This window comes from Camelus dromedarius, chromosome 4 (assembly GCF_036321535.1).
Source record: "Camelus dromedarius isolate mCamDro1 chromosome 4, mCamDro1.pat, whole genome shotgun sequence".
NCBI classification, from domain to species: domain Eukaryota; kingdom Metazoa; phylum Chordata; class Mammalia; order Artiodactyla; family Camelidae; genus Camelus; species Camelus dromedarius.
Genome location: NC_087439.1, coordinates 89069570 through 89096058, shown reverse-complemented (window position 1 = coordinate 89096058; position 26489 = coordinate 89069570). Strand labels below are relative to the sequence as shown.

General features: G+C 37.6%; 1 non-coding gene and 1 pseudogene across 1 annotated transcript; both read right to left on the bottom strand.

The window, feature by feature from the left end:
• Positions 1-1586: 1586 nt before the first annotated feature.
• Positions 1587-1938, bottom strand: LOC116152962 (small ribosomal subunit protein eS21-like; annotated as a pseudogene).
• Positions 1939-12632: 10694 nt separating this feature from the next.
• TRNAT-UGU (transfer RNA threonine (anticodon UGU)) lies at positions 12633-12707 on the bottom strand. The gene has a single exon. It is a non-coding gene; the product is annotated as a tRNA-Thr (tRNA).
• Positions 12708-26489: the final 13782 nt, after the last annotated feature.

The window sequence follows — 26489 nt, the reverse complement described above, 5'->3', positions numbered from 1 at the left end:
TGTTTCTTGGCACCAATCTTGTTATTCATTTAGGAATGTCATTTAAAAGGTTGTTAATTGGCAACTAATGGTGTACGGGCTCATTGCAATGAACACATCACCTCACATCATGATGAGTCTATGCCTCCAACTGAAGCTTCCATGTGGTCTAGTGACTTTATCCAGATATAAGAGGAGCCTGCTTCCTAACTGGGATCAAACCAAGTCTTTAAGACAAAAATATCATCAATAATTATAGAATATTAGAGTTAGAAAAAATTTGTCAAAAACTCTTCATTTTATAAATGAGAAAACTGGGGCCCAAGGTGGCTAAATAATTTCTACTTGATCATTTAATTTGAGATGGTCTAGGATTGCAAATATCCCAACTCTTTATTTGTTTTACATTTATTGCACAGAACATGACAGACCACTATAATTATTTGCCCCAATTCTGAATTCTTAAAGCTGTATTTCTAAACATTTGGTAATCAATTCTCCACCCCTAAATGCTGCATAAAACAATCCCTGAAAATGCTGAAACTAAACTTGCTTTTCCTACAATATTGCCTGTCAAAGCAAAAATTGCAGGAGACAAACAGGGAAGAAAGAGTTTATTCAAGGCAGTTGCAGCTATTGCAATAGGAGAGAGAGAAACAGATAGACTGTCAGACAGACACAGAGACAGAGACAGAGACAGAGACAGAAACAAAGAGTTCAGAACTAAATCTGAGCTCAATCCCACTAAAACAAAGGGTGGTAGAGCTTTTAAAAGCTGGGGCAAGGGGATTGTAGGCAATGTGTGTTTGCTAACTGGCTTTGCCCAAAGGAAAGGTAAACTTTCTCCTGTCTCTCCTATCTTTATGACAGGAGGCAGTTTTACAGCTTGGTGCTGGAGGCCCATGGAAGCTAGGTTCCCATTCTCCACAGAGACTGATAGACAAGGTCATTCTTTTCCTTGTTAATTATGTTTCAAAGGGATAACTCCCAGGTTCTTCATAAAGATAATCCTGGGTTTTAAAACTAGCAAGTGGCTTCTGAAAATATTTTTATCTCAAAAGGGCAGAGAGTTTATAGTTTTAAATTTTTAAAAGTAAATATTCCGAGAAGAGGGAGACAGAGGAACCTCTGTGGTTAGACCAACTGGATACTGGAATGAGAGGCAGCTCAGGGGCACAGAGGCAGGAAGAAGCCTGTCCACAGTTTAAACCGAGGGCAACTTCAGGGCGATCTTGGTCATGCCCAAGGATGGCTTTTCAAAGTAAGCTGATGTCATTGTTTATAATGTTAATTACATCAGAATCATCCACAGTCACATAATCAGCCAAAGTGATTTGAAGCATGAACAGAACTGCACTACCCTGTAAAGACTTGGGAATCAATTTAGGGTTTAGACAGTTGGAAGATTCTATGTTCTCTTCTCATGTGAAGAGCCAGCCATTCTCTGTGTATCTCGTGGGGAAAGACACAGGATGAGTGTGTTAATTCTTCTCTCATCTCATCATTTCAAATCTATAAATTTACATATCCCGATTCCAGATTATTTTCGGGGGGGGGGTCATTATTTATTTATGACAAACATTCCACATCTATGATCGTCTCCAGCCTCAAAAGTTCTTTTAGACGCTGCTGTCCGCCTTGGCCGGAGAACGGAATCATCTGACTTCCCCATTGAGCGAATGGCCCCTCAGACAGCCTAAGTTTTAAGCAGGCCATTGACCCTGCCTGTGACCTTGTGGACCTCGGCCACGTTCTTCTGGCCGGATGCGTGGTCTCGGCGCAGATGATGGGGTTGCTGGCGGAGCACGTCCGCGGCACGTACAGGTCCAGCGACTTGCCGGCGTGGTCCTGCACGCTGAGGGCGCGCCTGGCGGCACCACAAGGAGAGTGCAGAAAAGCAGAATAATTTTTGTTTACCACTTCAGGTCCCCAAATTTATTTTCCTCACCTCAACATCATCGTACTCTTTGCAGAGTAAACAAGCAAGCAAACAAAACGCTGCTAGAATAACTGGGAGTAGCCTCACCAAAGAAAGGAAGGACCATTTTGGGGGAGAATGAGTCTAACCTTTCCCCACCCCCACTTCTGGTTAGAATTGTATTCATGACAACATTGCAGTTATGTGAAAACGCAATTTCCAGATTTTTAAAAATTTTAGAACATTTTGGCAGTAAAACCACTTCAACCATTTTTATTCTTTTCTCTAACTTATAATTCTCAGATAAAATGGTGATTTTATTTTAATGCTAGCATTTTATTACTGTATTTTTAGTTTTTGCATGTGGATTATTGACAATATTTACTAAATTTAGTTTTCTGTTATTTTCTGTCTTTTTTTTTTCCTTTAGAGTTACACAAGAGAGATTATTCTTCATTTGTATTCAGAATTATTAATTGAATGGACAACTTTAAAAAAATTAAAAAAATACTTTAACCAACAGATGTCCAACACAGCATTCTAAGAACTAATTAAATTCTTTTTAATAATGCAGAAACATTGTTAGATAAAATCGCATGCTTATATTATTTTGTACACCCTTGGTTCCTAATCATTTTCAAGAGAAGCAGCAAATGTTTATTTCCTGTAAGCACTTTTACCCTAGTAGGGATGTGGCTTCCAGTTCCCAAAATGGTGAATCCAGCCTGGGCTTTGACTCCTTCCACTGAGAAAGGTGGGGTTAATATGGGGTCTCGCTGAACGACTAAAGCACAATATGAGAAAGGTCTGGGAGATTAAAGGCCCAACATAGGGGAGAATTGGTGACCTGGAGGGGAGAGGTGATGGACATAAGGGAGAGATTCAGGGGAGAGAAACAGGGTGATACAGCCAGGTCTCATTGTCCCTGGAGAACCATGACCAGAAACTGCCACCTGGACAGAAAGGTACACCTAAGGGAATTTCTGAGGAGAATAATTGTACTGAAGCTGTCATCTCTACCACTATGTGTGGAAACTTTGGCAAGTGCTCCTGGGCTGAGCCAGGCACTCAAAAAGGGCACAGAAGAGTCTTGGTCAAAATCACCTCGAGCTCTGATCCCCAGGTTTGGCTGTGGCTGTGTTACTAGGTGACAGGTACCAGTGCCATCCAGAAGCAGAAGAAAAATGAAGACTGGTGTCAAAACTGAAGAGAAGAATATGTGTCAGTGTTTCCATCATTTCCTGAACTTTACTTTCTGACCCCTCAGACAATTGTAAAAGAGGATAGTGGTCCCCAGAGTAGGCAGATGCCTGGGACAGAGGCATGAGAAGGAAGGGAGAGGGGACAGGGAGACCAAGGAAAACCAAGTTGCACGTGGTTAAGCCCAGAGCTCTTAAGTAGAGTTAGCTAGGAGGCTCAGCCTGCTGGGCCCACAAATTTCCGCAAAGGCTCTGTTTAGTTTTTCTTCCAAGGTCACCATCCCAAGCACAGGCAGGGAATAGAGTCTCAGGGGAATAAAGTTGGGATCAAGGTTAAGAGAGACACAGAGAAAGTATCATTCACACAGTGAAGTCTATAAATTTGAGTATTTGAGGCTATCCAAGTGAACAATTAAACCAACCAAATAGAAGAGACATTTGAAGGAGTGAACTAGTTTGGTTTTCCCTGAAGCTGACTCAGAATCTGACTGAAGGCAGTTTATTTGGAAGGGGATTCTTGAAAACACCCATCCTTCAGGAGTGGGGAAGTGAGACAGGAGGACTGGAAGCCACGATGGGGAATCAGTGATCAGGTGCCACTGCAGATACCCCTGAGGACTTCTGGGAGATGGTTTGAATGTGCTTGAGGGGCAAGGAATTTGAGGTATATATCCATAAAACTCCACTTGTTATTGGTTAAGCATTGCTCACAGGAGAGTTAACTCCCTGCAGGTTTTTGCTTGTCCTCAATAGAGGCTGAACATGCTCCCCTGATCAGAGAAAGCCCTCATCTGGAGTCATAAGAGTTGGCCTCAGGGTGGGGCAAAAGCAGCTGTTACTACAAACAGGAAGACATGAGGATTAATAAAGAAACCTTGAAAATAAAAAAAATATAGTCATTGGGAAAGAAGTGGACAAGAAAAGCCTTATACCAGACTCAGCCAAAGAGTAAGTTAATGTACTGAGCTAGAAATTAATACTGGGGTACTCACATATAACACAGAGCAGAAATGGAAAAAAAAATGTGAAAACACAGTTAAGAGCCTGGAGACTAGATAGAGGTGCTGAAACAATCAAATAAGAGAACTTTTAGAAGAAAAGAGTGGGAAAGCATGTGGAAAAGTAATAGAAGAAGAGATAATTATAGAGGATTTTCTGAAATTGTAGAAAGACATGAATCCTCAGGTTAAAAGTAAACTGTAATCCACAACTAAACACATGGTGACCAAACTACAAAACATAAAGCATGAAGAAACAATAGTCTTGACAGATGTTAGAAAAATAAGAAAACTTACCTATATGAGAATGCCAGTTAACCTGCTAGCAGACTTCTCAACAGCAGTGACAGATGTCAGAAGAAGATTCATGAATAACCTCAAAATGCTGAGTAGAAACAGTTAAATTTGTAATACCCAGTCGAATCTCATCCAAGAGTAAGGACAAAATAAAGACATTTTCAATTGGCAAAGATTATATATATATATATATATATATATATATGATGTATATATGAATTAGAACATTGGCAGAATATAACAGTGCATGTAATAGATACTATGTAAATCTAAACATACAGATAATACTAAGTTTGTGCCTCAAAAATGGGGCAACTTCTATTTCCAGCAGTATGGAGGAAGTTCCCAAATAAAACAACTAAAAATGTTAAACAAAATACTTTAAAAATGTTTTTTAAAGGCATTGAGGAGCTGGCAAGTTTGCAGGGCCAGAAGCGAAATGAAGGCAGTAACACAGAAAGGTGCGTGAAGTTTGAAATCTGCTCTCTGCCTGGGGGAATTTGCCACACTGGATGAGCTTGAATTTCAATTATTATGGCCTCATGAGATACGGGGATTGGAGAAACGTTCAGATGGAGAAGGTAATAGGCAACAGTCTCAAGGTAAGGATGAACTAGAATTAACCCTGTCCCCTCCTTCCCCCTACCCCGCCCATCCACCCGTCCACCCTTTTCTCATGCACACACCTACCAAGAGACTACAAAAATGAAGCAAACAAATGAACAAAAAACACAAAAAAATAGCTTCCTAGTTAAGAGCTTTGCAATCAGGGAGAGACCGGAGGAATTTTCTTTTCCTATTATAATTGGTACCTATAGGTATTTCTCACATGATTTTACAGCTTGAGCTGACAGTATCTGGGTGATTCTGCATAACTCAGGCCAGAAATTTAGTTTAAATAGTCGTACTGCAGGATTCCACTTCTTTGAGGAATCTAAAATAGTCAAAGTCATAGAAAAAAATAAATTATGGTTGCCAGGAATAGGCTGAACTAGGTGTATCCTGAGCTGCCCAAAGTATCTAACCTTTAATAATTCCATGGGTTAGTTTTCAAGAAATATGAGCTCCTAGTGATGAGAGAGGGGCAGAGAGAGAAAGAAGGATGGAAAGGAGGTGAGAGGAAAGAGAAAACAAAATGCCAAAGTGATTAAAATAGTGGATTAGGGATGATATAGATAATCCAAGGCTCCAGTATATTCAGCAAATGACTAAAAGAAACTATTGTATATAAAATAGATAAACAATAAGTTTCTACTCTATAGCACAGGGAACTACATTCAAAATCTTGTAGTAACATATAAGGAAAAAGAACATTAAAACAAGTATATATATGTATACACACATATATATATAACTGAAACATTATGCTGTACACCAGAAATTGACACATTGTAAACTGACTATATTTCAATTAAAAAAAAAGAAATTCAAAAATAAAGGGAACAGAAAACAGAAATGGTCAAAGGAATAACATGAACAATGATTTACATAAGTCACAGACTATTCTAATAATGTAAACAGTTACCTGTTGATTTAAACAAACTCTTAAGCATCACAACATTGAGAAGATGAGAAGAGGGAGCCAGGCTCACACTCTGTGTGTTTGATGATGAGATGTGGACTAAAAATGGAACATCAAAAAATCTTACCTAGAATTATGTTACCTAGATACTATATAAATCTCTGTTACATAGAATGTAAACGAATGCTTCTAACTGAATGAAAAATGGTTTTCCTTGGTTAGCAGGAATCAAAGGGTGAAATGGTAGGATAAGTCTTGCTGTTTTTAGTCATAAATCTTGTAGTGCTTTTTTGGGTTTTGTAATACCTATGTGAATTAATTTGGTAAAGAGTTAAAATTATAATCATAAATTTGATACTGTATTTGATAGTAATAAGAACTAAATATGCATTTCTTTTACAAAGAAAACTGGAATACAGAATGCATGGCCATACCCATAGTCATTTCTAGGTAATGATCTAAAACAATTGAAGTGCAAAATTGTTTACAAAATGTTTTGTGACTTTGTGACATATTGGAAAAATTGGTTTCAAAATATCTCTATGTTTACGGCAAGTCAACTCTCATTTCAAGTAAGCTAATTAACACACACAAACACAATCCACATCAAAGAAAAGAATATCTTCACAAAAAATAAAAAAAATTTGCCCTATTTTGGGTAAAATATTACACTTGTTTAATCCTCAGATAAGTATTGTCTTTCAAAGGGAAAATGTTTATTTTGGAAGCAAAGATTTTGAGACTAAGAAAGTCTTGAAATTAAAAGTTCAAAACAAAATTTTAGTCTACATCTTCTCAACAGAAGAAAAATCTTCATTCAACTGCTGTCTGTGGTGTGTCCTGCCAGGCAGGTCATCTGGTATCAAACCCTTTAGTCATTTACGAAGAAAGGAAAAGATAACTACTTCTGTTATGAGTTTACAGTCTAATAGACATGTCAGAATAAAACAACTGAAAAAAATCAGTTAACAAACTATTTGATAAAATATACATAATACCTGCGTTGTTGGGAGATGCTACAGGGCTTTTGCGGCGAGCAAGCTAATAATGCCAGTTGAGAATGATGTTGCATTGAAAGCAAGCATGGCGGCCAAGCCTGCTGCCTCTGCAAACCTTCATGATGGTGAGGATTTTTTTCAGATCTGAAATCAGATTTTTTTAGAGACACTGTATGACTTATCTTGGTCTGCTTTATGCCTTTGCTTGGATTTTCAGCGGTTTCAAAAAAAAAAAAAAAAAGAGAAAAAGTTGTTATTGATATTAACATTCACCTAACAAATATTTTCTGAAACATTGTTCCTCTGAAGAAAAAGCATGTTTTAAACACTTAATAAATAATAATAGCTGATGTTTCTCGATTGTCTGCCAGGTTCTGTACATGATATTTTATATTCGGGTTCTCATTAAATCATCACAGGAAGTTTGTGAAATCGGCACTGTTCATGTTACTCACTGGCTGTACAGTGAGAGAAGATTCAATTTCTGGGAATGCTGGAGCTTCAAAAATTATGTATCCAGAGAGTTTGGGTAGTTCGTTATAGAAGTTTCCTTTTTAGACTCTGATGAGCTGGAATGATGAACAGATAATGATTTCTTCGGGCAAACAGAAATTTGGGTTTCTCTACATGCCTGTCAATGTGCATGGACTTCCCACTGTGCAAATGGCACCTTTCCTAATAATTATGGACAGTGTTATTTCACTAACATCATTCAATAAAAAATAATTATGAAGTGACTCACTCTGATTGGTTTGGTTATTAATACCATAACATAAAATGCAGAGTTTCTAGTTTACAGTGTGGAGAAAGACATGTAAATTAAATAGGAATTTAAAAAGTGTCCCTCTGATATCAGATTAGGAATTTGACTGGTTCATTGATTTTGGGGTGGGGGGAAAGAAGAAGAAAGAGAAAGAGAGACTAAAACCAAATCCACTCTTTATTGGCGCCAGATGGTCCTGAAAAGGAGGGACTAAAGTGACATACTTAGCACAAATTAATTCTAGGTGTTGGTCTTTCCAAAAGTTGACTTACATTAGACTGCGTGAGTTTGGTCTCACATTGTTATCCAATTTCTTAGTGTGTGGATCTAGTTACTTTCTTTTAAACTTGCCATTTTAGGGTTAAAATAGAAGGAGCTGTCTATTACCCTTCAGCCAGGCGGCAGCTCATCCACTTCCTCACAATTTCCACCATTTTCAGGGAAATAGCAGCCCACAATGCTGTACATCAAAAAACGGCTGCTGTCCCCAGCCCGAACCGTGCAGTGACCATGGCTTTGCATCTTGACAGCATTCCCAGTGACTTTACACCATGGATCACAATGGCCACTTAATGACAAAAAGCTGTATGACCAGACACCAAGAGGGAAACCAGAAATCTCCAGAACTGTCACTGTCGCAGAGTGAAAATTGCACAGTGGCACCTCATTAAGTCAGCAGAACCCCAACATTCTATAGTAATTGGTGGTAGAGAGCAGGGGAATGAGGAGAGAAAAATGTCACCTACTCTTTCCAAAGCAACTCATTAGCCTTAGCTCAGCATGTCTGGATGGCTTAGGAGCTGCTGACAGCCCAGGTCCGTGCCAAGCCCCTTGGAGGGAGAGGTGGCCAGGCCAAATGTTCTTGACTGAGTGGTGACCAGTGTGCACCTGCGGTCCTTGGCTGATGGCTAATCAGTCTCAATTTTGATAGCCATTTTTGCACCGAGTATATAAAAGCAAAATGAACCAGACTGTTTATTTTCATTTTTTGCTTCTGCCTTTTAGTTATGTTTATTTCCCTGACTGATACTAAAGACTCATTCGCTAATAATCTTGTTGCCAACTCTTGGAGTGATGGCAGAAATTAAATAATGCTTTTTAAAAAAAAAAAGAAAAATAACTCTGTCCAAGGGATTTTAAACTGTAACATACATGATACTGAATAAAATTTAACAAGATAGTACATTTATTTGATCAAAAGATAGTTTGCCTAAAGAGAGAGAAAGGTAAAACCTACAGGTTAAAAAACAGAAGAAGGTTTAAAAGGTCGCTGTGTCTTTAGAAATACAGATGGAGTTTTTTTCCCCTTTTTTCTAAGCAAGTGGACTGAAGATGTTTATACGCACTATAAGCACAAAGTTTTGAACTTTATGATGTGCCAATAATCAAAAATCATTCAAATCTACACTTAAAAAATGTGATTGATTTTGATTACCCTCATAGCTGAATGCCAATAAATATCTCACTTTAAATTTATCTTCTACTTCTGAGACTTGGAGATACATGTATAGATAGACAACCTTATGAAGTGGATGGACAAATTATTCTGGGTTATATTAAAAGACTCTAACGTACCTGAGACAACCTGTTACATCTACAAAGAAGAATGTGCGGACATTGGCCTCACAGTAAGTTCTTATAGTGCTCTGGTGTTTCATATGCTACTTTGCCAGTGATATAAATCTTTTTAGGGCATAAATTTGGATTATTCCAATGACATTTCTATTGCTACATATGTTAATAGCTAAGATTCAGAACACATTACCAGTATCAGGAAGTACTTAATGGTTTAAAATTAGAGCAGTAATTCAAGAATCTTCCAATCACTTTGACAAATGTTTGTTGAGAAGGAAATATGTTCTTTGTCGTTTTTTGAAAGGAGTCATATTGATCAGAAAAATTACACGGTTTTGAAAGAATTAGATAAGGGAAATATATCCCACACAACTTCCTTTTCGTTTTTCAGAGCCAACATCATTTTCAGCTCCCATATTATTCATCCTAAGTGCTCCATCTTCTGCTGCCTTTGTTGCCCAGTGTGTATTACTGTTTTCAGATCTTCCTTGTGCACTGGATTATTTTGTAATAATAGCTGGACTTGAACGAGTCCTGTGTTTGTCATACACACCCCAGGTCAACAGAATATAGTCCATATCACAGAATGGACTTTTAAAATCTGAACTAAGAAACAGATCTTTCACAGCTATTCATCTAGGAGTCATTCAGAAAATAGACATTACTTTGGTATAAAAGAATTCTGTCAAATTTTCCAATTTAAACATCTCTATCACATACATGGTTCACCTAGGCTTTTGGATGAAAAGGTCTGGAGGTGCTTTTCTGTACCATTGCTCTGGCCGAATCAATGGGTATTTTTGGTGAGAAGGTAGGAAGGGAGAAAAAAAAAGAATATTAACTGGGCCAGTGTGGAAGAAGCTATGGATCAAATCTCAGGTTCAAGTCCCACTTTGAGTCCCCTACGCTTGGACTTGGGAATGCATCAAACCTTCCAGAGTGGAGTCCCAGGAACACACTGTTTTTGGTCAGACTCCATGGGTAAATGATGGTATTTCTATTCATAGCTGCTGTTTCAAACAAGGTACCCAGAGAGCCTCTACACAGAAAATGCTGATTAACCTTCAGTATTTGCTCTGCAGTGGGGTCCAATCTCAGTCAGCGAAGGGGATTTCACACTAAGGCTCAGAGTAAGAGTGGGATTCATAAAGACTTCACATTCATGCTAGAGATACGAGGAGCTCAGCTGCGAAGTGGCCTTGGCCCTGGGCGACGTGTAAAAATCACAGGCTGATACCTTTCGTTTACTCTCTCTCTTGCAGAAGTTAATTCCAAAATTTTATAAAAATCTCCATATCTCTAATAAGAAGATTCTTTTTCCAACTTACGATCTTCAGGGAACCAAGTCAGTTTTCTGTACTATAGTTAGTAGGAAATAACGGTATTCAGGAAAAGAAGCTGGTTTTTAAACTCCCATTTGCTGTTATCAGACTTCTTTGGCAGCTGGCTTAATTTAACTTGGTGGCCACATTCTCAGCTTCTGTATATATAAATATGTATATGTATAATATGTATATATATTTATATATTTGTATTACATTTCAGCTAGAAAAGTGTATAAATGGAACTTGGGTTGGAAATATGACATTCACTTATCCTGCTCAATTATTAAATCTAGTCCAGCACATTATAAAATCCACTGGGATTTGTGTCCACTCCTACAGATGCACACAGCCTCAGTTTATACACTCGAGTTGAGCAAAGGTGTGTGTTTGTAAGCTTCATCTTGTCCTAGAGCAAAACTATAAAATTTCATCTGCATTGCGTGCCCATGACTTTTGCTTAGACACAATACAGTTGCCACCGCAAAGCATCCTACACAAGGGCAGATACTGCTCCTAGGATTTTAGAAAGTTTTCTCATTCGGTCACTTCCACTTTGAGTACACATACTGAGATTAAAAATGAACACACCAGAGGCAGTGTTTAAGGAAAGGAAGTCCGAAGACTAAACTCATGCCGTCCCTGGGAGGGTCTCAGCTGCAGGGGTCAGGAGAAGGAAGTCCAGGAGGACCCTTTCCCCACTGGATTCTCTGAGGGGATTTTAAACACAGCTAGAATCTTTCAGTTCAGCCCTGTCAATCTTCTGAATCTGTTGCAGTCTTCTTTGCCTTGGTTCTTTCTAGAAAAATACAATGTCTGTCTATGAGAAGCAGTGCGACATGAGGGTGAACAGTGGACTCGCGAGCCTTGCTGCCTGGGCTCTGCTCCCAGCCAGCTCTCTCAAGCACCAGTTGTGTGGTCCTGGCCACAAGCGGGTAATAACAGTGCTGATCTCATGGGGCAGTTGTGAGGGCTACATGACTCAATGTACATAAAGTGCTGAGAATGATGCTTGGAATTCTGCAGACATCCAAAAATCACTAGCCATTATGAGATTCACACAGCTGAACTGACTATTTTTCTATAGAAGATGCTGGTTCTTCAACTGGCCGTATCTAGCCCAGAAAAATAAAATCTTGCCTAATAAAAACAATGCATCTTTAATATTAAAATGTGATGAATTATGTCAGCTGTTGATTTTCAGGAGTATCAGCAGACAGCCTGTTAATCAAGCAAAGCTATTTATTAGAATGGGAGGGGTCTTAGCGGTGTCACTGAATAGGAAGTCAGGCAGGATATTTGCAGGGCTTTGACATCTGGGTTCAAGTGGACTAGCACGCGTCTTTCAAGAAGGGATTGGTCAAAGTTTGGGACATAACAGTTTTGGACTGGTAAGGTGAGGGTCTGGGAGGAAATCTTGATAAGGAAACCAATGGTTTGGTAATTGAGCTGTTTGCCCAGGTGAATAGACTGCTATCAGATAGTTTTGCAGGGGTTTTCTGAGGCAAACGCTGAATTCCTTTATTGGTTTAAAGTCTTATCTTTCCTTGGTCATGATTTCCTGGAACAAATAATGAAGCCATGCTCGCCTTAGGTGGTCCCAGGTCTTAGTCCTAATGCCTATGACATGTTGATATAGTGATTAGTTTTCAAAATAGAGAAAGTTTAAATCACGCATGGTATTAAAACTTATCTGCTACCATGCTTAACATTTTTTTGTGTGTGTGTGATGAAGCATATGCAAGACTTTATTGTAAAACTTCAACCGTCAAAATGGTAACAGCAGATGCAACCACAAATCAAAATAATTCTGGAAAAACATCCAAGTATGTATAAACACTTAGCATATGAAATTTTGGTACCAAAAATTACTTCTAAATTGAAAGATTATGTAATAAATAACATTACTTATCTTTTTAGAGGTAAATTCACAACATTGTATTGCTTTTCTTTTGCATTTTCTCTGGCTTCATAATGTAAACTATTAGCATGCATCTTTTTTGGGTTTTGGGCTTTTTGTTTATTTTTTGGGGTGTGGTAATTAGGTATATTTATTTTTAGAGGAGGTACTGGGGATTGAACCCAGGACCTCATGCATACAAAGCACGCACTCTACCACTTGAGCTATATCCTACCCAATGCTTAACATTTTGATTTTTTTCATTCAGTCAGTATTTACTTCTGACATTAATTTAAATACATACACATTCTGAGTTTTGACTTTATATTGTACATTTTTCCATTTTAATGAAATGACAATTAAGAATTTTAATGACTATTAGTTTACCTTATAATTTCATTTACTTTATTATTTATAATTAATTTAATCCCATATAGATATTAAAGTTGAATTAATTTTTAGATTCTATAAACTATGCCATGATAAGCATTCTTGTATATAAACTTTGTGTACATTATTTCTATTTAATTAAAACAAACACCAATTAAGGGCAAAAGTTCCAACTGAAAGGGCACAGGCATACTTACATATATTTCTAAATTGTACTCAATGAATAACAAAGTTTGATAGAATTTAATTAAAATTATTTTAGGAACTAAATAACTAAAGGACCATATGGCCGTGGCTTGGAACATTTTAATAGTTTTCTTGGAAAATTGCCTTAGAACATATCAATAAATCATACAAGAAAGTCTGTTCCATTACTGTATGAGCTTGGTTTTCAACCCTACACACCATTATCTACCTTTGTCAAAAATCTTATTCAGGAGATTTGGCTACAAGTAAATTTTGTTTGTTTATAAGATTCAAACATTTTATCAAAGAGTAAAGATCACAACTGAAGTAGAGGTAATAAAGAAGGGGGAAGAAACAGAAAAGTAAGGTAGAAATATGAGCAGAACAACAATGTTCTCTAAGATGATTTAGTCTGGGGGCCCTATTATAGACGTTTTTCTAAAAACAAAACTTTAGATATGATTGACATATGAAAAGCTGTATTTAATGTATTCAACATGGCAAGTTTGGAGATGGGTAGGCATCTGTGAAACCATCACCTCAAACTATGCCATAAACATTCATCATCTCCAAAAATGTTCCCCACCCCCTTTATTTTATTTTATTCCTTAATTTAAACAGCTTCTTTTCCTTTTGTGGTAAGAGCACTTAACATACAATCTACCCTCTTGGCAAATTTTTAAGTATTCGATATAGTATTGCTAACTCTAGGTCTGTCGTTGTGCAGTAGATTTCCAGAACGTGCTCATCTTGCATAACTGAAATTTTGTGCTTTTTGACCAATACCTCTCCATTTCCCCCACACCCCCTTCTCTAGGAACTGGGAGCACACCCTCTGGTTCCATGAGGTTCCTTATTTTAGGTCTCATATAATTGGGGAATGCAATGCTTTTTCTTCTGTGTCTAACTTATTTCACTTGGCATAATACCTAAGTGAACCCTATCTGAGTTGTCACAAATCACAGGATTTCCTTCTCAAATGTGTTCTTCATACAAATCCATATATATATGTGTGTGTGTGTGCATGCGTGCGTGTGTGTGTGTGGGTGTGTGTGTGTATTCACTTATATATATGTAAATAACTCTTAGTGGTTCTTTGTATTCATAAGTGATGACATATTTCACTCCAGGAAGGGACTTTTTTTTTCCAGAAAGAGCATTCCCTATTTAGCGCCAATGTGTCAACCATTCAACCATCCTCAATCTTCCTGAAAAAAGTGCAGAGATTCTGTGACCAGATCTTAGCAGTATTTTTATCTTCTTGAGGTTAAGCTGAAAGAGATATTTGATCCTAATTTATCTCATGACACCACTCATAATTAAATCAGCTGCTGTTTGATTACGTGTATTACCAGAGCACCTTCTAGACTGTGCCAAATAGGCTAAACAGAGTATTACCAAACATTTTTCAATGAAGCATTGATAATCGTATCTCTGGGACCTCAATATAGCTGTGGATTCAGGAATGTGACCTCCCAACCATAGAATTAGGCAGAAAATGAGCAGTTGGAAGGAGGGCCAGACGTAGAACAAAACCTTCTTGGCAGGCAGTAAAAAGGAAAACACACGTACAAGCACCTTGCAGAAACTGCACAGAAGGAAGGTTTTGAAATGTTCCCAAGAACCGAGCGATGGTTCACGACATTAACGTTATAACTTCAGCAGAAAATATGTAAAACACCATTGAAACTCTTGTCATTTACTGGTGGTGTTTGCTGATGTTACTTTTTATTGTTTTATTTGAGAGAGTGTGAAATACTTTTCAGCCTTTCATTCCTGTCCTCCATTCCCTTTGACCTACTTTTTCCATAGAATTCCCTCAACTTTCAATTCTGCTGGACTGATGTGGAGGAGGGAACCCAAGATTAACAGTCACATGGAGACCACCGTACCACCATGGTGGCCATTGTATTAGAGGGGTCTCATCCTCACTGGCTCAGCTAATGAGATTCTCTGAGCAACCTTTGCTGTGGAGTCCAATGATTTTTGGCCACTGTTTCAGAATGATTATCACAAGTGATAGTGATGAATGCATTTAGTTATCCCCTTGTGCCCTGCAATTAAATTTATTCATTCTTCCTGCTGCATCTCAACTTAGAGTTTGGCTCATAAAACATGGATACAGACAGACATCATCCTTTTATTTCTGCCCAATTTCTGTGTTTCAGTCGTCATCAAGCCTTTCTCATGACCTTGGGCAAAATTACAAGAGGTTTGTAGAGATTTGGCTTAATTAATGGGTTTTCCATTGTGCTTTGTTTTTTTGTAGCCAGTTTTTAAATAACTGACACAAATTCTATTTCCCCTATTAAAATCATATCTTTTTGATAAGACACTATGAATTATAATCTATGCTGCTGTGTGAAAGGACGAGGTCATTGCAGTGGGAAATAGCACAGTGCCACTCGAAGTTCCCAGTGTTCTAAGTCAGGTTAATTTGAAAGAACATTACTCTGTGCTTTTCTTTGAACCAATATTTGAACCTCAATAAAATGAGTGAATTACAGAATCTGATGAGTTTGAGCATAATGGGGAACATTTTTGGATGTGTTACAAATTTGCTTCAACTATGATAATCCATGCAGAATTGACACTTTTCGAGGGGTTGAGATTAATTTATTTATCCTTCTGCTCTGAGAAGGCTGTTAGTTACTGAACCTCACATTTAGTTCTGAGACTTCCAGCAGCCAAAGTAAAAATACAAGTCATTATGAGAAATTCTCATCATAAAAAGGAAATATAATAGTTTTTGTCAAGGGCAAAGCTTTCACTAATTCTGAGACCCAAATGAAATTTGCCAGACATTGTACATTGCTACTTTCCAAGCAGACAAATTTAATAACTGCTGTTTTCAAACAAGAGGTAAAACAAAATGATAAAAAATGAGTCTGCACTGAGCTCTGTGGTTGTGGTTCTCGAACATGAGTGTACAACAGAGTCACCCTGAGGGCTGGTCAAACCACAGCTTGCTGCCCCTCACCTCCGGTGATTCTGAAGGTCTGAGGTTTATTTCTGACAAGTTCTCCAGAGATGCTGATGGAGCTGGTTTGGGACCACAGTCTGAGAACTGCTGCTCCATGGAGGCTTCTCAGGTCACTCGAGAGGGGTTCCAGTACACTTAATTTTCTAATAAACTTAATTATCTAGGTTCACTTTAGATGCCTCTTACACAATGTGGAAATTGTAACTGGGCTTGATGGAAGAGAGCATGAAAGCCAGTCCTGTCCCTGCACCATTCATCCAAAGCAAAAATATAATCAAACTCTCATGAGCCAGATTTTCACCTTTCTTAGTAATAGACAAATTAAATAACACATTAAAAAACCAATTTAACAGCAATAAATGATTGTTTATCTACTAGGTTTTATGTTCTTAAGTCTACAGATATTTATTTAAGCCAGTATCACATACAAAGTCTCCCAGTGATAAAGTCTGTAGGAAAAACACTAAAGATGGGAAGGAGACGGACCCCAGTGTGTGCAGAGAACACAGCAAAGCGTCTCCCACTCCTCTCCTTCTCCTCTTCACCCTCCTCCTCTCCTTCTCCCCTACTTTCCTCTTCTTTTTTTTTGTTGTCATTTTAACTTCAAATCAAAACTCCTCAGAGGAAGCAAAACTCTATATATAATCTAAAGATAACACAAAGATATTATAGCAAAGAAATCTGAAATTGTTGTCAATTTTAAATCATAGTTATTTGTTTAAATTTGTACTGACCAATACATGTTGCTGTTGAGCACTTGAAATGTGGCCAGCGTAAACTGAAATGTGCTATTTATGTATAAATATACCCTAGATTTCAAATTCTTAGTATAAAAACAAAAAGAATGTAAATATCCCATTAATAACATCGCTTTCACATTGACTGCATGTTGATGTGATCATAATTTGGATTTTTTTTAAATAAAATGTATTATTAAAACTAATATCACCTGTTTCTTTTTACTTTTTTAATGTCACTATTTGGACATTGAAAATTGCCTATATGTCTTATGTTATATCTCTGTTGGGTAGTTCTGGATTAGATTGTTACTTTATTTTAACCCCCCCTCAGTCCAAAGCTTTTCACTCATTTTGCCAAATTCCAAAAGCATCTTTGCTGAAATTCCTCATGGAATTAGCTGGACTGAGGCCAGCGCTGGCTTAAGCCATGTCAGTTTCCAGTGCTTAACAGACAGCTGTTCATCCTCAATGCACTTTCATCTGCCAGAGGAAGGAAAGCCAATGTTTCTTGTTTGATTCATTATTTAGTAGTTTATCTGTTCAAGAATGTGAGTCTTCCATAGACTTTTGTGCTTTTGACTTTTTTCCCTTAACATTTTTGAATTATAACCCTTACCGTGGGATATTATCTAGATATATAATTTCAGATCTTTATCACATGAAGGGGTAAACACTGAAAGTTTCTAGAATTTGAGGTATGGAGAAATGTCATTTACACATAAGTGAGAAACACTGTCATTAGACTTGTTGTCTACAACTTTGAGTGCTGGAAGCAGTTGTACAATTCTCTTCAAAATTTTAAAGAAAACAATTTCTAGTGAAAAATTTGTATCTAGCTAAAAATGTGTCAATTGTCCAGATTTAAACATCAAAAACACATCGTCTAACCTGCTAAGGCATAGAAAAGTTCTCTTTCATTTCACAAAGAAATTACTTGCTAATAATAGATGATAGATCTGGAAAATGGAAGAAATGAGAGTCAAGCAACAGGGCATCCGACCTGGGACATTAGTGGAGGGGATTCCGGGAAAGTGTGATGGTGAAGGTTATTGCTCAGATGACAGAGAATAATGATTCAAATTGGTACCAAGGAGAAGACTTCAGAAAGGAGTTCTCCAGGAAAAAAAAAGGAAATCAGTTTAAAATACCACAAAGGCAACCTGTGGAATGCTGAAAACACAGAGTGTCTGTGAGTGAAAACCGGACTCAAAGGGAGATCTATTTTAGGGTTTGGAATATTTATGTTTAAAATAGTGTATACAGTACAATAGACATTCAGCTTCTATTTAATAAGCTAAGAAAACATTAACATTTCTGGCAGCCACATCATAATTTTCTTATGTTAATTTTGCATGTTAATCAAAATACTTAAGTTCTTTTGATACTAATTCCTTTAAGACAGATACTATCTCCCTCCAGTTTCATATTTGTACATCACAGGCTTGTTAAAATAAAAAACAACGTTATGCTGCTGGCGGATTTTTATTTGATTAACTTATTTTAGTTCCTCTTGTTGTTACTAATCTGTTCTCTTCATAGAATTCAATTGTAATACAAACCATACTTTAAAAATTGTTTTGGTTTCATTGTATGCTAATTCTTTTTGAGTAATAAGCTTTACATTAAAAAACTCTATGTTCATGATAAAGAACCAGACATACAAAAAAAAAAAAAATAGAAAAGCTTGAAAATCCCACCACTCAAAAAAAAAATTATTAAATGACCATCATTCAATCTCTATGCATAGATAAACAGATGGTAGACAGAACACATAGATTTAGGCATGTAGATAAAATAGTTTTATTAAAAATGGGATCATAATATAGTCAATATTAAGGCTATATTTATTTTTACTTAGATATAATGAATTAAAAAAAAAACCTACTGCAGTACAAACAGACATGCTGAATAGGAGACAGATATCTCTTACTTGTAGGAGTCATTATTTCCTTAATCATTGATCAAGATTAAGATGTTTCAGTTTAAAGGACTGAAGACTGAACGGGGTCAGTAGATTGTGCAGTGGTTTAGGTGATGATGGTTTGTTCGAAGGTGGTGGTGTTGGAAATGGAAAGAAAGGGATGGATTAGGCATTATCTTAGAAACAGACACACATCTACAATATACATGGAAACTAGAAAGTCATTAGCAGTCTAAATGATGGGTCTAGAGAAAGTCACTTAGGGAGTGATGGAGTCCTTAAAAGATCAACAGACAACTTGCTAAAGCAAAACTAGAAACAACTACAGAAAGAGAGAATGCCACATCGATGAGGTCTTAGCAGTGTATCAGAACCTGGGGAAGTTAGAAGTGGAATGTGTACAGGGGGTTAGAAGCTGAGCTCCAGTGGTTGAAGGCAGGTCTTTCAAGCAGAGGACCTGCTCAGGAGTGAGCAAAGTCTATGATATCATAGTTTAGGATTGGTGGACACAGAAAATGAAGGGCTGGGAGTGACTCTTGAAATATTGGACTGTGGTTGATAAGCTAGTTGATTGTATAGGTGAACAGTACACCGTCTCCAATAAATTGATTTTGGGGACTTTTCCGAATCAAAAGACCTTATGTTTTCTTGGGCAAACAACTAAGTCTTGCTGACACAGGCAGTTTTATCAAAGTAATATTGCCAAAGAGGGCCTCAGTTCTCCAGAGAGAATGTGTAAGGAAGTGAGAAGTGTGGCTGGAACTGAGTGCATGGAAACACCTAGTTTTAAAAGTAAGGTGTTGAGAGGAAAGCCTGGGCAAGGAAAATAATGAAGCAGCAGGAAAGACATCTGGAGTGTTTAGTATCTTAGAATCCAGTGGAAGGAGTTGTTGAACCGTGTGAAGATGTAAATGAAGTTGAGAATGGACAAATTCCCACTGGGGTTAAAACATGGACATTGCTGGCAATCTTAGGGGTCACCTTTCCAGGGAAGCCAGATTAAATTAAGTTGAAGAATTAATCACTGAAGAAGTGGAGAGTGTATGTTTGAACTCTTGTGAGAGTTTAACAGTTTCAAATTAATTTTTAGGAGATTTTTCTTCCCCCCCCAGTTTTGAACATTTTAATAATATTAAATGCAATTAATGTAAATAATATTAAATGTAATTACACATATAGAAAATGCAAAAGTATATAGAAGACAATAACCATTGACATTTTTACCCACAGTAAGAAGAAAATGCTATAAAAAAGTAAAGGAAACTGCCTTAAACAATACACTAAATTGTTTTTGTCAAAGACAGTGTCCATAGGAACGGATTTACTAGCAAAACACCATCCAGGAACAGGCTTGCCATGAGGGGGCTGTGCTGACCTAAGTCAGGCATTCTGTTTGCCTGTGATGCTACCATATTTTGTGGCAAAACTGGATAAATGCAACCATAAGTACTAAACAGAAATATAAACAGAAATATGTACATTTATTTTCACTTTTCAAAATTGTTTATTTTCTTTTATCCTTTTTTGTGTTTCCCGTGGTTGCTTGTTCCTGGTGGTGTCAGCACTCTGGCACAAAGGGCAGGGGTCCCTTTGAGATACGACTTTCTTGTTAAAAGTAACAGCTCCGTTAAGATGCCTGGACTCTTGTTGATTACTCAGCAATATTACTTCCTTCTTAGGAAAGATGGATTCTTTTTTGTGTGTTTTTCTTTCAAGGTTCCCGATTCCTTGGATTCCTTGGTTTTCTAACTTTTGTCTGAATATGCTCATGATAATGTTCATAGGCCATTTAATTCCTGTGTCAGCCCCTGCTCTGTGTTGAGAATTCCCTTCACCAGATGATGCATGACACACCAGTCTATGATTTGTGGAGCTCAATAACTTGTCTGAGAGAGATGCATGGGAAAAAAAAGTCATACACCACTAGACAAAAACACAAATCTGTAAGTTACTTTATCTCCTCATCTCATGACTCTTTAATCTGCATTCTATACACTTGCTTCATGGGAAGGGCATGCACAGTCTCTGCTTTATTCCCTAATATATCCCTAATTATTATTATTAAATATTATTCCCCAAAATACCCCTAGCAGATTGTCAGGCAGATACAGATTCTCAGTTAATCTTGACTGAATAACTAAATGTGGATGTGATTAAAGCAGCTTGGAGAATCAAAGATAAGAAGAGAGAAAGTCAAAGTAAAGATGAGGAAGACTTTGTCAGGGTGTGACGTGGGGCATTCTAGCAGGTGCTGTGGGTGTAATGATGTGGGGGGACAACGGGGCCTGGAGTGCTTGGGAACAGAAACAAAACACAGGTGTGGCAGGATGTGCAGCTGGAAAGTGGAACGTGTTTCTTAGGGGAGGCTCTTGGGAATCCACTTCCAAGTTCATTCAGGTTGTTGATCATGTTCTGTCCCTTGTAGGACTGAGGTTGTTATTTCCTTACTGGTGGTCAGTCAGGGTACAGCCTTTGCTCCTATGGGCTGCCACATTCCCTCTCCTGTGTACCATGAGCTTCTGTCTGGTCCTTGCACATGGGTTCCTACATCTCAGAGTCAGTAACAATGCATCACACCAATGTGTCAATGTGTGTGCTTCCAGTTTCTCCAAGTTTTCCTTCTGCTGTGTCTCTCTGACTCCAACTGGAGAAAATTCTCTGCTTTTAAGGGCACCTGTGATGAGAGTGGGCCATCTGGATGGGTCATCAGGATGACCACCCTGTTTTAAAGTCTGTAAACTGAATTATACCTGCAGGGTCCCTTTGGCCATGTGTCATAACAAGTAGAGCCCCTGACAGTTCACATGGCAATAAGACATCAGGAAGGAATGGAAGGAAATTAACAAGTGCCCTGGCAGGCACTCAGTGTTAGTTACATTCTACTTTAGTCCTGCAAGAAAAAGAAGGATGTTTTCTCTCTTATTTTTTATTCCTAAAATTCTATTTATGTATGCTATTTTATATGTCTACACTCTGTCATTTTTAGCTTAATAATAGATATTGAAACCATATTATTTGTAAATAGTAATGTAACCAGTTTAAAGAGTGGGTCTGCTATTTTGTTATTTGAGAGTCAATTAAAAATAATTTTGAGTCATTCAATGTTTAATTTTCATAGCACTATGTGGAAAAGTATAATTGGATAACAAATGATAAGCTTGCTCCCTACTACCCTCTGTGACTTGTAGATATGACCTTCAAAATTGACTACAAAGATAAGTCTATACATGAATAGTTTATGAAAACAAAGCAGAAACGTTTGATGATAAACATTGGCATTCTTCATCCAATATGCAAGATGAGTTAGCATGTAATAGGGGTACTAACCATTTGTTTGAAAATTAACTAAAAGATGTAGCCAAAATTCAGTAGCATTATTTCATCAAAATAATAAATATGCAATCAAATTCAAATGAGTAATTATGTAAATATCACCCCACTTACACCAGTGAATCCTTTTTGATGTGGTCATAGTCACTGAAAATAAAATGAGGTGTAAACATTGCCTTACTTCTGTGTAGTGTCTGTGTATCCCTGCATACAGGAAGTGGCAGAATCCTTTCTCTGTATGTATTTTGTGGCATAGCTTAGTGTGTCCTCCCCTTTCTCCTTCTTCTCAGGTTAATTCTCTGGCCCTCCCCTCTTTCATCTGAACCCCAAGGACATGTATTTCCCAGACTTTTTGCTCTCTAGTTTCTAGGTACTTTCAGCCAACGAGAAGCATTTGAGGAACCTAAGACAGTGCGGAAAAGGGAGAAGGCAAGGTGTTTCTCATTCTGCTTTCTCCTTTCCAGCCCTGGAAGCCATCACACAGACTTACTTTCACCAGGTGGTCCTCACCCTCGGGCTCTGGTATCCTTTTCCTTCTTTCTCCCTCTTTTCATACCTAAGATAATGAAAGAAACTATTAGAAAGATACTAAAATTGTCATTGAAAGACAGTGTTTTAACCAAAGCTAAAATTTGTTTTTGATGCCTGTTGCCATTCCAGAATTACTTAAATTCTGTTGCCTTGAGTAATAAAGAAGAATCAGACACATACTGTTGTTTAGAATATTTTGATGTCTAGTTTGAGGTATTTACTGCCTGGCTCAAGGGTTCTCAATAAGTGTGGCATGAAAAGATATGAAAAGCTAGCACATTCTGACTTTTAGTCTATTACCATTTCAAATGTTCATATCTTGACCTGTTGCATACTAATGGAGCATAAATCTTTTATCTGGTTCCCTATAAATAACTAGATTTTCATTTAAAGTCACTTCTAGTCACTCTGTTCAACAAGAAGAAAAGTCCATGCAGCTGTTGAAGAGCTTTTTTGTTCTGGGTATCCTACAGAAAAAAAAAAAAGTGGCACTTTAAAAGTCAATGTGTTAGCGTCTATTTGAGCCCATGGTTTCGCAGTATCCATAATAGACTAACGAAAGGCATGTTGGGAGTCAGTAGAATGTCAAACACCTTTCTTTTAAGTGTGAATTAATTTTTCCTCAATAAAATGTATTTTAATTATAAAACATTCATATTCATGGTACCTTTTTTAAACATTTATTGATTTATAAAAATTTTACAATGTTGTGTCAAATTCTAGTGTAGAGCCCAATTTTTCAGTTATACATGAACATATATATATTCATTGTCACATTTTTTTTCTGTGAGCTATCATAAGATCTTGTATTTATTTCCCTGTGCTATACAGTATAATTTTTATTTATTCTACATTTTGACATCCCAGTCTATCCCTTCCCACCCCCCGCCCCCTTGGCAACCACAAGTTTGTATTCTATGTCTATGAGTCTGTTTCTGTTTTGTATTTATGTTTTGTTTGTTTTGTTTGTTTTGTTTGTTTTCGTTTATTTTAAATTCCACGTATGAGCAATCTCATATGATATTTTTCTTTCTCTTTCTGGCTTACTTCACTTAGAATGACATTCTCCAGGAGCATCCATGATGCTGCAAATGACATGTTGTCGGTTTTTATGGCTGAATAGTATTCCATTGTATAAATATACCACTTCTTTTTTATCCAGTCATCTGTTGATGGACATTTAGGCTGTTTCCACGTCTTGGCTATTGTAAATAGTGCTGCTATGAACACTGGGATGCAGGTGTCATCCTGAAGTAGGGCTCCTTCTGGATATATGCCCAGGAGTGAGATTACTGGGTCATATGGTAAGTCTATTCCTAGTCTTTTGAGGAATCTCCATACTGTTTTCCACAGTGGCTGCACCAAACTACATTCCCACCAGCAGTGTAGGAGGGTTCCCTTTTCTCCACAGCCTCTCCAGGATTTGTCATTTGTGGATTTTTGAATTATGGCCATTCTGACTGGTGTTAGGTGATATACCTCACTGTAGTTTTGATTTGCATTTCTCTGATAATTAGTGATATTGAGCAATTTTTCATGTGTCTATTGATCATTTGTATGTCTTCCTTGGAAAATTGCTTGTTTAGGTCTTTTGCCCATTTTTGGATTGGATTGTTTGTTTTTTTCTTATTAAGTCGTATGAGCTGCTTATATATTCTGGAGATCAAGCCTTTGTCGGTTTCATTTGCAAAAATTTTCTCCCATTCTCCCAGGTTGTCTTTTTGTTTTACTTATGGTTTCCTTTGCTGTGCAGAAGCTTGTAAGTTTAATTCATGGTACCTATTAACTTAATATCTTTAATTGCAGACCTAGTTACTGAATCAATATGTCCCTTAGCTTAAAATGCAGCATCCAGGCCTTGTTGAGTGTTTGTTAATTATTATTAGAGCTCAAGTACACTTTTTATGTATTTTATCTGATATTATTAGAGCTCAATTAAAGTTTTCATGTATTTTATCTGGTGGTGATTATGGGGTCAAGGTGAAGGAGGTCAACACACCAAAATGCCTGTAATCAAAGTGGATTAGAAAGTGTTACTAGAGTTAGCAGCTCTGGATAGAACTTGATCATGGTCTTGGAATTTTGCATCTAAGCACCAGTGCACAGGACAGGACAGCATAGTGACACTGGACAGCACAAAGGCCCTCTGGCAGCTCTCCAAAAAGCCTGATGGGGTTTTCAACATTTAGTTGCACTGAGGCAGCTTCACATGAAAATAAGGGGGAAAAACATGGTGGGCAAGTGGGTGTCTAGAAATACTACAGAGGTGCTTGCTTTATGCAGCAAAGTGAATCGCACACTTCTCTGGACTGTTTGCTTTTGCTTAAGAAGATAAACAGGAATGCCTTGGTATCAAGCCTCCATTTTTTTTTTTTTTTTTTTTTTAGTTTTAAGGTGGCAGTTTCTTTTTATTTTTTTATTTGAGGGAGGGAGAAGGTAATGCGGTTTATTTATTTAATGGAGATACGAGGGATTGAACCCAGGACCTCATTCATGCTAAGCATGCCCTCTCTCACTGAGCTACACCCTCCCCTCCTAATCCTTGATGATTATTTAAGCAACATATTCTCTGGGCTGCCTTCTGCTTAAAAACTAATATATTTCTTATTATAAATGAAAAATGCCCCAAACATATGTGTATATATGTATATATATATGTGTGTGTGTTTGTATGTGTGTGTGTGTGTGTGTGTGTATATATTTCCTAATTAAGAAAATTGAAACATCACTAAGGCCTGAATGCTGTCAAAATTTGGGACTTTATGTCAATCTCTTTCTTCCTCAGTTCCTCTCTCTCTTTATCATCTCTGGTATAACTTCTCTATATGATGGGGATTCAAAAAAACAATGCATTTCTTTATTTTTTTTATAGAAATTAAAATCAACCTAAGGGCTCATCCCCCAAACGGGAAGAAGTCTTGAAGGAAACCTGAATGCGTGGCCATGGAGGAACTTTGTCCCGGTCCATTCTCTCTCTGCTCCACGTGGTCACTTCCAAACCATAGTCTCTCCATCCTTAAAAGTTCTTACCAGGCACCTTCCCTCCTTATAACAATCTCTACTGACCTAAGATCGCTTTCCCTCCTTCTTTGCTGATTTTAGCTTCTGTTTCAGTGTCATTGTCTTCAACTCTTGGTCTGTCGTAATTCTCAGTGATTTCCATATTCATGCAATATGTCTCCTCCCTCAGTTCCTTCGTCTCTTCTCCTCATGGAACCATAGACCATTTTGCTTTTCATTCTCTCATTCCCATAATCACACTCTGGAAACCTTGTCACTACCCACAGCTGCATCTGCTCCATGATCTCTCCCTCCATCCTTCCCCATTCAATCCTTCTGGCACCTCAGTGTCAACAAGTCTTAGCTTTTCACCACACCACACACACCATACCACACAACACACATACATACAAATCACACTCATGTACTCATACCACATGCTTTACACACACACACACACACACACACACTTAATATATTTACTCTCCCAGGCTCAAAGACTATTTAATACCTTTTCTTTCCTTAAACCAAACATCTCCTCTCAGACAATAAATGAGAATGTTGTTTGGTTCAGGTGCATATAAGCAGGTAGATGTGGTGATCAGTGCTGTGGGATTTTTCTCTTATTTCTTCATTTGTTTCAATCAACTGAAAAGCAAGATTGTCATCTGTGAATAAACATGGGAGAGGAGAAGAGGGAGGGTGATCAACACCGGAAGCTGCATTGCTATAATTTATAAATCCCTGTGAGGAAGAAACAAGGATTATACTTCCATTTCCTACGAGGAAGCACCCAGCTATTGGTAACAGAGTATTCTTTAGCGCCTGGGGTAGTAGGGGAGGAAGTAAACACCTCCCACGAATTCCAGATGAGTCAATTCTCCAACAAGGGGTGGCGTGATGAGACAGTATGTGTGCAGGTTTTGCACAGGGATAA